The sequence below is a fragment of the Tachysurus fulvidraco genome, chromosome 4 (assembly GCF_022655615.1).
Source record: "Tachysurus fulvidraco isolate hzauxx_2018 chromosome 4, HZAU_PFXX_2.0, whole genome shotgun sequence".
Lineage (NCBI taxonomy): Eukaryota > Metazoa > Chordata > Actinopteri > Siluriformes > Bagridae > Tachysurus > Tachysurus fulvidraco.
Genome location: NC_062521.1, coordinates 31,847,288 through 31,861,710, shown reverse-complemented (window position 1 = coordinate 31,861,710; position 14,423 = coordinate 31,847,288).

Sequence of the window (14,423 nt, the reverse complement as noted above, 5' to 3'; positions counted from 1 at the left end):
AGGATAGTATTCATCAATACAGCACTGAGAGTTAACACTTGGGAATAAAACCCAAACGGTGATAGCGTGTGATCCTGTCGCTGGGCCACCTGGGGGCTGTCATGTTATAACCTTAATTTACAGTTTCATAAATTGTAACTTTTAAGGGCAATGGCTCATGATGCCACCAACAGAATTTCAACTAACACAAAAGCAATATTAAACCTCTTTATCTGAATCTTGAAATCTTGAATAATGATCATGAAATATACATCTCTTTCTAAAAATATATACATCTATTAAAAAAATATTTGATGTTTTTTCTCAGTAAGCACAAAAAATATAATTCCAAATTATCACAAATATTTTTCTATTTAAAACATTTCCTCTTATTGTTTTTAGGAAAAACTAAAGCATCAATGTAGATGTCTGAAAATTACCTAAAGTCTGAAGGAGGTAGATGATCAGTCTTGCAGCACTAACACACCTCACTGTTCTTCTGAGAGCTGTCTGACTGAGCAGGCTGTTTTTCTTCCACAAGCAAACTACTTGTGCATATTTACATGCCTTTCAGCTTCTGTTCACAGGTAGGTCTTGCAATATGGTCTCCATCATTGAACTTTCATGAGGCAGAAGGAAAGTCTACAGTAGTTCAGGTGCACGACTGTCCTTGACAAACTTCATTAAGAGGTTTTCATTAATAACTTTGTGTCTAAAGTTATCTTGTTGCAGCAGACATGACCAGTGCAAGGAAGCATCTATGTAAAGGGCTTATGAAGAAAACCAAGCTATGAATTGCAAATTGCTATTTACACACCTCATTTGTTAAGGTGTTTTGACGCTTCACTGCAATGCACCGTCTTACACCGTGTCATGGCTGCCTTGATGTTGTTCATGATCACATTTTGTTCTCTAATGCACTGTAATCATAAAATAAGTTTATAATCAACTGTCATGTCACTTACCAAGCAACCATCATTGATTGTTAACCGATTGAGATGATGTGTGTTCAGGGTTAAACCAAATGGATTTGTTTATTTAAATAAATAAATTATACCTAAAATGGCCATTTGTCTTTTTGCTATATGTGAGAGAGGAAAATGTCAAATCTATACACGGTTGTATAAATTTAAAATGTCTATAAGCATATCAGAGGACATGGAAGTTGAGATTTTACTTAGAAAACATTCTATAAAAAAGTCAATAAGGCCATCCTTTAAAATTTTCTTGTTTGCCGTAACCCGACCGACCCTAACAATTTTGGACCGACTCAATTATTTTTTATTTTATTTTTTTTTTTGCTTTTAGTCCAACCGACTTGCCGGTCGTAAATTTGCGTTAAGACCGACCTTTTTGTTTTTTTACTCTTCAAACAACTAATACAATAAAATAATATTAATTATATTTTAGTAAGTATTGTAAATATATAAACTGCCTAGGCCAGGGGTCGGCAAGCTTAAACACTCAAAGAGCCATTTGGACCCGTTTCCCACAGAAAAAATACCACAGGGAGCCACGAAACCCTTTTGACATCTAAAATGAAGATAACACTGCATATATCGTTTTTTACCTTTATGGAAAGTATAGAAAAAACTGTTGTGTGTTGCATTTATGAAATCAATTAACTGCTACCGAGTAAATGCAATTTTATTTCTGCAGGCAAACAAAAATATTTTGAACAGTTTGAACAAACCTTAAGAAAAAAGATGCTGGGTTGAAGGTTACTTATAAATTAAATGTTTAATATAAAATTGAGTCCTTCGTATTCATGACCAGGGCTCTCAAGTTTTGAAGACAAGCAAGCATGACCTCTCCAACCCCTCGCTTTTTTTCATTGGATGTTGCGTTAAATCTTTCCCAGATAGTGCTATTTTCTAATTGGCTATTGTGTAGCCTCTTTTTTGATTGGCTGATAAGTGTCAGGCTCGACTAAGAACTGAGCCGCGCTTGATTCCTGCCGGTTCCACAGAAGAGACAGCGGTGCGGACTGATACATTTTGGGCACTGCGGCTTATTAAATATATGATAGTCAAAAAGTTTTTCTGCGTGAGAAATACGATGTGCGGTGGTAGAGCGTGAGGACAGACCGACATGCGTGACTGTCACTCTCAATGCGTGACACTTGAACGCCCTGCATGACATAAAAAACTTACTTGCCGGCTGCAGCAAACCAAAAATGCGTCTGCTTCTGTGTGTCGGATTTCGTAAGTCGGCAGTTATGACGCATATTTTGAGCGACCAAAAAAAAATAATTAAACACGGTTTATTTTAATGTTACAAGAGCATCATGATATTAGAATTTAGAATTACATTTTTTTTAAAAACTAACTAACAAAAATAAAAAAATGTAATTAAATATTTATTTTCCAAATCTACAGGGAGCCGCAGCAGAGGGATGAAAAAGCCACTTGCAGCGCGGAGCCGCGGGTTGCCGACCCCTGGCCTAGGCCTACATACAAACGAAGGCTACGTTCTTTCTTTTAACCCTCTGGGGTCTGACCATTTTGGGACACCGGCAGAGGTTCTGACATGCTCTTACATTTGGTCTTTTTTCAGTTATTTCAAAACGTACTAATGGCTAATATCACATAACATTGTATTCAGCACAAACTGGGCTACAATATTATGCAAGTAAAATGTATGTACATGTTTGTATTTTTAAGTAAATGATGTTTATAGGTGGGTAGTAAAAAAAAGAAAAAGGAAAGATGCTGAAATAAGGCCACGAAACACAAACTAAACATTTGTTCACACAATAAAGTTCTCTACTCTTGTAGAGTTGATGTGAAAACCATTTTACCCACTCATTCACATGAAACAATACATTGATTTAACTTTTGTAAGACAGTTTTTGTTGTGTAAAGGCAATATGCAAGGGAGGGTCAATGGTCATGAATATTGATGATTCACACCTGAGGAGGCCGAACCCCCTAATGGCTTAGCTGGATTGTGTTGAGAAAAGAATGAATGTGAGGAGACTTAAAGAGAAAATCCTTTGCTTGTAGTGTAATAAAATAGTGTACAATGAATTACAAAAGACTTAAGATATTATTTGTATCTGTACTTGACAAAATAAGACTTTTATTTTACCAATGTTAAAAAAACATGAACAATACAATAGAGTCAAGAGTCAAGAATTGTATGCAATGATTCAAAATGTCAGCTGCAAATGTACAGTTTGGTGTGCATCTAAAAATACTTTACATATAAATTAAATATTTATATAAATATAAATTTGTTAAATGTTGTCATGCCATTGTTCAAAACAGTTCCTATTTAACTGAACACACAAGGGAACATTACATGTTTTGCATTTCCAAGGCGAGTCCTGTCTTTTACCATGCACTGTCACACATTTATTCTTTATTGTTCTCGCCGGCGCGTTTTTGGCGCTTTTTTCCTCTTCAACGTGAAATGCACTTAAAATACTCTGTCATTCACAATCATACACATACATGTAATACATCATTCGAAACTGTGAAGTGTCTACTTTTATATGACTGCCTTCATAATAACAACAAAACGCTGTGCTTTTGGCAAATAAAGAAAATTCAGACATCTCTGTATCCTTGACCATCTTCCTGAAACACGTTAAACATGAACCGATAACTCCGCCAATACTTATCACACGAACATGATACATATGTCTAATGAAAGCCTGAAATGTCTACTTTTAAATGAGGTAAATAAAATCGAAAGCAAATATTGTGTTTTTGTGTAATTTGTATGATTACACGAGTGAATGAATCTGTTAAAACTTTGTGCTTCTTATACCATTTTTTGGGGGCGTTGATCCTGTTTGAATAGCCCGCTCAGGTCATTTTCATATGAATGGCGCGCGCGCGGCAGGTGGGATCACATTAAGTGCTAATGAGTTCGAGCCAGAAAAACTGTACCTCTCTTTACTTACATACAGATTACACAAAACACAAATCCTCACAGAAACTGATATATGATGTTACAGTCTCTGTGAGCTCGTCCAGGTCGGTGGCAGCAGCTTCAAAAACAGTCCAATCAGCGAGAGAGAAACAGGCTTGTAGATCCTGCTCTGCTTCCTTAGTCCATCATTTCACAGTCCTTAATACAGGTTTAGCTGATTTCAGTTTCTGCCTGTAGGTCGGTATCAGATGAACTAAACAGTGATCAGAGAGTCCCAGAGCTGCCAGTTGGACAGAGTGATATGCATCCTTTATTGTAGTGTAACAGTGATCCAGTGTGTTACTGTCTCTGGTGGGACAAGTAACATGCTATCTGTATTTTGGCAGTTCATGTGAGAGAATCGCTTTATTAAAGTCCCCGAGAATTCTTAATACCTACTCCGGATGTTGTTGCTCACTCTCTGTGATCATATCAGCGAGTGCCTGTAAGATCGTACCATATCATCAAGTTCGCCGATGACACAACTGTGGTGGGCCACATCAGCAAGAACGACAAGTCAGCATACAGAGAGGAGGTGCAACAGCTAACTGCCTGGTATAGAGCCAACAACCTGTCTCCGAATGTTGATAAAACTAAATAGATGGTTGTTGACTTCAGAAGAGCACAGACGACCACTGCTGAACATTGATATATCATCCGTAGAGATCGTCAAGAGCACCAAATTTCTTGGTGTTCATCTAGCGGAGAACCTCACCCGGGTCACTCAAGACCAGCTCCATCACCAAGAAAGCCTAGCAGCGTCTCTACTTCCTACAAAGGCTGAGAAATCCTGACCATCACCATGACCTAACCATGACTATCCTGACCATGTTCTACAGAGAGATCATTCAGAGCATTCTGAGCAGCTGCGTCGCTGTTTGGCTGGGGAACTGCACCATCTCGGATTGCAAGACGCAAGATCATTGGAGTGTCTCTTCCCTCTATCATGGACACTTACACCCCACGCTGCATCCACAAAGCCAACAGCATTGTGGACCTCACACACCTCACACACACTCTTCACCCCACAAAACCCCCACACACTCTTCACCCTCCTGCCGTCTGGAAAAAGGTACCGAAGCATTTGGGCCTCATGACCAGACTGTGTAACAGTTTCTTCCCACAAGCCATCAGACTTCTCAATAACTGAACTGAATTGTACTGAGCACAACATACACACGCACATCATCTGTATGGACTGCACAGACCTACACCAAATGTACACACTTCCAATATACATCCATCAACCTGTTTACATGCTGCTTACATCCATCAAACTCTTTACATGCTGTTTTGCACACTTTTTGCTCTTTGCACATACTGTCCAACATTTCAGTCGTTTTGCACATACTGTCGTTTGCTGTTTTTGCACAGTCCAATACATTATCTCAGGGACCTGCTGCTAAGAAACTGTGTTCATTCTAGTATTACTGCATGCAATATTGTTTGATCATACAGTATTTACACTGGTCGGTCGGCGCTGTTGCTGTTTATTGTCTTTTTTGTATTGTCTTGTAACTTTTTGTCTGCACTGTCTTTTGTCCTGCACTGTCTTGTCTGTCTTGTTTGTCTTGTCCTGCACTGTTTTCACCAGGTTGCATAGTTGCACTTTATGTATCTTAGACTAACTTTACTAAGTCCTTAGCTCAGTCTTTGTTTCATGTAGCCCACAATCCTGCAGAAACGTCTCATTTCACTGTGTACTGTAAGAGCTATATGTGACTGAAATGACAATATTGACTATCTTCCTAGCCTTGGTCCAACACAGCTTGCTGTATATAGATTATAGTATAATGATCCAACTTAGAGTTAACAAATGCACATCAAATTTTCAGGTTTTTTATTCTCCTATAGATAGATCTTGTAAGAGATCAGGCCCACCACAACAGGTCAGCAAACCTGATAATGGTGGAGTCGGAAGTAGCTGTGCAGTCATATGTGTACAGTAACTACAGAAGGGGATTCAGAACACTGGAGGGCTCCAGTGCTGAGCATGAAGGTGGATGAGACATGTTTGCCCACCCATTCTGTTTGTGGTCTGTTTGTCAGTAAGTTGGAGATCCTTCCACATATGCTTTGGCTAAGTTCCAGGACATCCAACTTATATATGGGTATATAGGGGATTTTGGTTTTCAATGCTGAACTGTAGGTTACAAACATAATTTTAATATAATTCCCCTTCCTGCTGTCCAGGGGTCTCATATATAAAGCGTGCGTACGCACAGAACGGGGCTGGAAACGTACGTATGCCAGTTCCCACGCAAAGGTTGTGATCTAGAAAAAAACAAACTTGACAAGAGAATGTGCGCACCTTTAAGCAAACTCTGAGACGTGTGTACGCACATTCTGGAGACAAAGATTGGAATTGGCGACACAGATGGTGAGGTCGTGAACTGAAGTAAGATTGTAGAAAATAAATGTGAGAAGAATGATTATAAGAATTAATGAATATTTAATTTTCACTCCATTTCATACATAATATCTCCATTATCATGAAGACTAAATCCAACAGTGTAATTTGTGCCGATTTTTTTAGGATATATACATCTAGTAAAATCCAAATGTAATTCAAAAATTAGCGCTGCCTTACAGTCACATTGTCCACAACGGGAGCGCAGGAGGAGATGGCGCGACTACCTGTGATACAGAATAGCATGAAATACCCTTTTATTAGAGAAATGCAGAACACAGTGTAAAAACGAAACATTTTCCTTAATGTACATATATCATGAAATGTCAAAGTCTGCAAATACAGTCATGAAGCACAATCACTACTCATCACCGGTCCTACGGTGTTCATTACAAAACTGTCATGAAGAAGCATGTGCTCACTATAACATTTTTGCCCACAAATTAATTCTGTGATTTTTTCAAGGTGTTATCGATCAGTCTAATTGTTAGAAACATATAAATCCTCCGGTGACCAGGGTATGTAATGCTTCATGATGGCACTGCTGGCACTGTTGGAGGATTATGCCAATGGCAGAATAAGGAGAGAACGAGTTTTCAGGGACCATGATGATTTCCTGGCCCATTATGATGACTGGCTAATAAGCAGATTTAGATTCCCTAGAGCTGTGCTCTTAGATCTATGTGCTGAATTGGGTCCAGTATTAGAGAGGGCAACATGCTGGAACCATGCCATCCCAGTCCAAATACAAGTCTTCACCACTCTGGGGTTCTTGGCAACCGGCTGTTTCCAGAGGGAATTGGCAGACAGGTAAATTATTGATATAAAAATACTATAAGTAATCCTCAACTTTGTCTCTAAGACCTTTTTGTATATGAAATAATTCTATTGGAATCTATCATCTCACCCTATAGGTCTGGTATATCACAGCCGTCCCTGAGTGCCATAATAACTGTCGTTTTGAATGGTATACTTAATATGGACACTTTCAAGAACAGGCCAAAATTAAAATGCAATTTGCAGCAATGTCTGGTTTCCCAAATGTAATCGACGCAATTAACTGCATTCATGTTGTGGAGCGTGTAATGGGCATGTAAAAATGCATGTGTACAGGGCGGGATATGAGGCTGGTTCACATATGCAAATCTGCGGGAACATCGCTTACAGGTGTGCATATGCACAGTTTTATAAATCGGAATATTTTTTGGCGTACGCCATTTTTGGCTTTTGGGCGCACATAAACTTTTAGTAGGGATCCTACACACAGCTTTATAAATAAGACCCCAGGTGACTAAGGGCTAAAGTTGCGGTGTCCTCAGTAAAGCTGGTGGGATGGTATGCAAACTGTAGTGGGTCTAGTGTGTCAGGTAGTGAAGAAGTCATGTCTCTGACCAGTCTTTCAAAGCACTTCCTCACTACGGCGGTCAGGAATAAAGAGCGATTGTAATTGAGGAAGGCAGGCTGGGGTTTCTTTGGCACAGCAACTATGGTGGACTTTTTAAAGCATGTGGGGTTGTACTGTAGACTGTTCTGGGGAAAAGTTGAATATCTCAGTGAACACCGGTGCTAGCTGGTCAGTACTGGCCCTCTGGAGCCAACTCAGGAGGCCCTGAGGTCCTGCTGCCTTCCTGGTATTTACTCTCCTGAACATCTTCATCACATCATGCTCCAAGTTCCAAGATGATGAATATGTTTTCTGCTCTAGCACTCTCTGCGTGTAGGCTGGTTGTAAGTGCTATTAGCACTGCTTACACCATTAGCACTGATAGCTGCAGCTTCAAAGTGAGGCTAGAAGGTGTTTAGCTCATCTCCTTAGAGAAACATGCACATTCACTATTCTGGAGGACAGTGTTTTATAGTCTGTTATAGTTCTTAGCCCTTGCCACAGGCTCCTAGAACCACTGTGGTGGACTGTGACTTCAGTTTCCTCCTGTAGTTCCACTTTACCTCTTTTATCACTCTGCACACACTATAGTATACAACCTTTTATTCATGTCGTGCTCCTTGTGGTGAGTCCCATGTTGTAGGCAGCAGAACAGGATCTCAGATTGTCGTGGATGATTTTATCCACCTATGATTGTTCATTGATTTACTTAATTCTTATGTGTCTAATTGTCATTAGTATTTCTCCGTGCGAATCCTCGTTATTTGTCCTCTCATCTGTTTTGCCGTTTGTTTTGTCTTTTGTTTTAGTAATGAACCGTTTTTTTATTTGCTATCATGCATATGGATCTGTTTTTACCTCAGTTATCTGACAAGTAAAACTTGGTAGTTACTTCAACAAGATTTTTTTTTTTGTATTGTATATATAGTTCCAAATGCAGTTAATATCTATCATCATCATCCAGAGCTGTACATGTTACCCTGAGTACTCTAGGAGTATTTTGCTTGTATTCTTATTGCTTTACTGAGCCTTGGTTTTGACCTCAGCCTTGGATACTGGCTGCAAGTATTGGATTTCTTTATGTAAACACATACGTATTTGTTTTCTGCATAATTTACATCATTTTATAGATGCAGAGACTTGAAATGTCCAGTCAGAGAAGACACACAACAGCAGCCTGGTGGCAACCAGAGGAGTGTGAAGGTCTTATTCTCCTCAAGTGATTGCATCTCTTTGGTTGATGTTATGGCATTCCGGTAGGACTGAGTTACATATATCACATACTGCTTTATAACAGTAAGTTCATATCCTCAGTCTCAAATTCATAATGATGATAATAAAAGTACAATTCTATATAGCTCCTTTAAACGTAAATCTCAAAGCGCTTCACAAAAGAAAAAAGAAGGAAACATGCAATTATACAAATAATAAGTTAAAAATAAGTAAGATATAAAAACACACAAAAATAAAAACATGCTATCAAAACAAAATCAAATTCAAGTAAAAGCTACCCTAATAGCTTAAAGGAATAAGGTTTAAGGGAGGATTTAAAAACACTAAGGGATTCTGGTTGCCTAATCTGAACAGGCAAGGATTTCCAGTCTTGGAGCTACTGAAGAAAATGCCCTATCACCCATAGATTTAAAACAGGGGATGTGATTTAAAATGCCCTATCACCCATAGATTTAAAACAGGGGATGTGATTTAAAATGCCCTATCACCCATAGATCTAAAATGTGGGACAATTAAAAGGCCAGATTCCGAAGTGCGGAGAACATGCACTGGTGTGTACGGAGCTAAAAGCTCAGTAGGGTAGAGAGGAGCCAAACCATTCAAAGCTTTGTAGGAAAGCATAAGAACTTTAAAATCCACCCGATATCTGACTGGGAGCCAATACAAGGACTCCAAAACTGGAGTGATGTGATCCCTTGCCCTGGTTCCAGTCAGGATTCGGGCGGCTGAATTTTGGACCCGCTATAATTTATTTAGGGTAACGTTTGAAACCCCGACCAGCAAAGCATTACAATAATCAATGAACAATGAAAACACAAAGATATTGATCAGCTTTTCAGCCATCGGGAATGACAGCATCAGACGCAATTTGGCAATGTTTTTAGATGAAAGAATGATGTCTTTTCAGTGTTCTGAACATGGGGAACAAATGTTAAATGTGAATTCAGATATCACCCCTAAATCCTGTAGATGAGCTGGCCTCCTCCTGGTTCTTGGTGGGTTGCTTCTGATTACAGTTTCAGTGTTGCATGAATTTTTCAAGTCAAGTTTTAGAAACATCACTTTGAATACCATGACCTGGTACATTTTTCACAATTTCATCAACATTCCCTTCACAGCTAATGATCTTAGGATGTATAACTCCATAGTCTGTGTGTGACTCAGGTGTTTGTGTTTCCCTTTCTTTGGTTGTCCTAGCTGTGAAGCTCACCAATCTGTACTTTTAGACCTTCTCTGTGTTGGGATAGTACACTAGATAATCTGATCTGTTTTTGTCATAGCCAATGAAAACACCTTGCTTGCATCTAAGTTTAATTTGCTTTTCTCTTGTTTATAAGCAAAACATATTGATCCAAACTTCTGCATTTTGTTAATGTTTGGCTTCTTTCCTGTGAACAACTGATATGTGCGCCTACTGTTGCACCTGTTTCTCACATAAGCTGATGTCTGCATAGTGAAAGTGAAGTGACATACAGCTAAGTATGGTGACCCATACGCAGAATTTGTTCTCTGCATTTAACCCATCCAAAGTGCACACACACAGCAATGAACACACACTGTGAACACACACCCGGAGCAGTGGGCAGCCATTTTATGCTGAGGCGCCCATGGAGCAGTTGGGGGTGTTCGGTGCCTTGCTCACGGGCACCTCAGTTGTGGCCGGCCCGAGACTCGAAACCCACAACCTTCGGGTTACAAGTCAGACTCTCTAACCATTAGGCCACGACTGCCCATAGCATAGTTCCATAACTCATCTGGTAATTTGCTTTCTATCAGTAAGCACATGCTCATTTCATAGATTATTCTCCAACCACTCTCTGCTGTGCCGTTTTGGTGGGGTGAATATGGTGCAGGCATTTAGTGACTAATCCTATTTTTTGTAACAGTGCCTGAAAGTCTTGACTGATAAATTCAGTGCCATTATCTGAAAGAAGGCACTTGACTTCTCCATAAGGTGCTGTGTCTTCTAGGAACTTTTCTGTGGCTTTTAGAAGGTCACCCTTAGGCTTCAGAAAATGTACTAGCACGGTACCTGAATAGTCATCTGTGAAAGACTATTTCTTGTCTGAGTGAATTTTCCCTGTGCTCACACTTCACATGACTTGGTTTGACTGTGATTCCATTTCAAATCAAATCAGATTTTATTTGTCACACACACATATACAGAGTACCACATGCAGTGAAATTCTTTTTACGTCTGTCTGATATTCAAACATAAAAGGAATGCAATTAGGGATAAAAAATAAAACCAAAAGGAGGTAGATAAATAAAAAGTATAAACTATATAAAAGCTATGTAAAATATGAAAATATGAAAATATAAGTGAAAAATAATGTATATACATAAATGTGTATGGCTTTTAATGATTGTCCTTAAAGTGTCCATGTGCAGTATGGTGTGTATAAAGTGTACGTTTAAAGTGGCACTGTGTTGTGCAAGTCCAGTGTTAAAGTGACAGTCCAGACGGACAGACCTGTGACAGACCTGTGTGGGTCCTGGTTTAAACTCTGAATGGCCTGCGGGAAGAAGCTTCTCCTCATTCTCTCTGTGTTTGCTTTCAAGAAGCAGAAGCGTTTCCCTGAACGCAACAAAGAAAAGAATCCATTGTTGTGATGGCTGAGTTCTTTTACAATCTTCCTGGCCCTGGTCCAGCACCGTGTGCTGTAGATGTCCTGCAGGTCAGGGACCTCGGTGTGGATGGTACGTTCAGCTGATTGCACCACCCTCTGGAGGGCTCACCTGTCCAGCAAGGTGCTGTTCCCGAACCAGGAAGTGATGCTACCCGTCAGAATGCTCTCAATGGTGAAAGAGTAGAAAGTCTTTAATACCTGAGAGGGTAGTTTAAGTCCCTTAAGCATCTCACATGGTACAGATGCTGCCAGGCCTTCTTCACCAGGGTGTTGATGTGACAATACCAAGACAGGTCCTGTGTGATGTGAACACCTAGGTCCACTCTCTCCACTGGGGTCCCACTGATGTTTAGCTATTGGTATGAAAGCTCCTGCTTTGTGCTGAAGTCCACTATCAACTCCTAAGTCTTGCTGACGTTCAGGAGAAGATTGTTCTCCTAGCACCATCTCTCCAGGTTTTTAATCTCCTGTAGGTTGGAACCGCCTCCTTGAACCGCCACCTTATTGTGGTGGAGGGGTTTGCGTGCCTGAATGATCCTATGGGCTATGTTGTTTGGGGCTATGTTGTTTGGGGCCAGACAAAGAGAGGTTCAAAACGCCCCTTATGAAGAATTCAATATCAAGGTCCGTGACGTCGCCCGGTATGGCACAACCGGAGCGCCACCCTGGAGCCAGGCCCGGGGTTGGGGCTAGCATGCGAGCGCCTGGTGGCCGGGTCTTTCCCCACGGGGCCCAGTCGGTGGGGCTCCCAAAGGAGCGACGTGGGGCCGATCTCCCGTGGGCCCACCACCTGCAGGAGGAACCGTAAGAGGTCGGTGCATTGTGGATTGGGTGGCAGTCGAAGGCAGGGGCATCGGCAACCCAATCCCCAGACACTTAATCTGGCTATAGGGACATGGAATGTCACCTCGCTGGGGGGAAGGAGCCTGAGCTGGTGCGGGAGGCTGAGAGATACCGACTAGAGATAGTTCGGCTCGACTCCACGCACAGCTTGGCTCTGAAACCCAACTCCTCAAGAAAGGCTGGACTCTCTATTACTCTGGAGTTGCCCGTGGTGAGAGGAGGCGGGCTGGTGTGGGCTTGCTCATAGCCCCCCAGCTCAGTCACCATGTGTTGGAGTTGACCCCGGTGAACGAGAGGGTCATTTCCTTGTGCCTTTGGGTTGGGGATATGTGTCTCACAGTTATTTGTGCTTATGGGCCAAATGGCAGTGTAGAGTACCCGACCTTCTTGGTGTCTCTGGGAGGGGTGCTGGAAAGTGCTCCGACCGGGGACTCCGTCGTTCTACTGGGGGACTTCAATGCTCATGTGGGCAGCGACAGTGATGCCTGGAGGGGCGTGATTGGGAGGAACGGCCCCCCCGACCTGAACCCGAGTGGTGTTCTGTTTTTGAACTTCTGTGCTAGTCACAGTTTGTCCATAACGAACACCATGTTCAAGCATAAGGGTGTCCGTCAGTACACGTGGCACCAAGACACCCTAGGTCGGAGGTTGATCGACTTTGTGGTTGTTTCATCTGACCTCCGGCATATGTCTTGGACACTCGGGTAAAGAGAAGGGCGGAGCTGTCAACTGATCACCACCTTGGCAGACCCAAACGTACTGTGAGGGTCTGCTGGGAACATTTGTCAGAGTCTCCGGTCAGAAAGATCTTCAACTCCCACAACCGGCAGAGCTTCAAGCAGATCCCGAGGGAGGTTGGAGACATTGATTCCGAGCGGACCATGTTCTCCACCTCCATTGTCGACGCAACTGCTCGGAGCTGTGGTCGGCCGGCAGACTTGTTCCCAGTACATGTTGGACTCCGACAGGGCTGCCCTTTGTCACTGGTCCTGTTCATTATTTATATGGACAGGATTTTTAGGCGCAGTCAGGGTTCCGGTGGCAGTCCATTTTGGGGACCACAGGATTTCGTCTCTGCTTTTTGCAGATGATGATGTCCTGTTGGCTTCCTCAAATCAGGACCTTCAGTGTGCACTGGGACGGTTTGCAGCCGATTGTGAAGCGACAGGGATGAGAATCAGCACCTCCATGTCCGTGGCCATGGTTCTCAGCCGGAAAAGGGTGGCTTGTTCCTTTCAGGTTGGCGGAGAGCTCCTGCCTCAAGTGGAAGAGTTTAAGTATCTTGCTCACGAGTGAGGGAAGGATGGAGCGGGAGATCGACAGGCGGATCTGTGTATCTTCTGCAGTATTGCGGTCGATATACTGGTCTGTTGTGGTGAAGTAAGAGCTGAGCCGCAAGGCGAAGCTCTCTATTTACCAGTCGATCTACTTTCCTACCCTCATCTATGGTCATGAGCTTTGGGTCATGACCGAAAGGACAAGATCCCGGATACAGGCGGCCGAAATGAGTTTCCTCCGTAGGGTGGCTGGGCGCTCCCTTAGAGATAAGGTGAGGAGCTCGGTCACTCGGGAGGAGCTCAGAGTAGAGCCACTGCTCCTCCACATCGAGAGGAGTCAGTTGAGGTCGCTCGGGCATCTGTTTGGGATGCCTCCTGGCCGCCTCATTGGGGAGGTGTTCCGGGCATTTCCAACCGGGAGGAGGCCCAGGGGAAGACCTAGCACATGCTGGAGGGACTATGTCTCTCGGCTGGCCTGGGAACACCTGGGTATTCCCCCAGAAGTGCTGGAGGAAGTGTCTGTGGAGAGGGAAGTCTGGGCATCCCTGCTTAGTCTGCTGCCCAAGCGACCCAGCCCCGTATAAAGCGGTAGAAGATGGATGGATTGATGGATGGATGGATAGGTAGGCCGTCTCGTCGTTGTTGGAGATCAGGCGCACCAGAGCAGTGTCATCAGCAAACTTCATGATGGTGATTGAGTTGGAAGTGGAGTCATATGTTTACAGTGAGTACAGCAGGAGGCTCAGAAC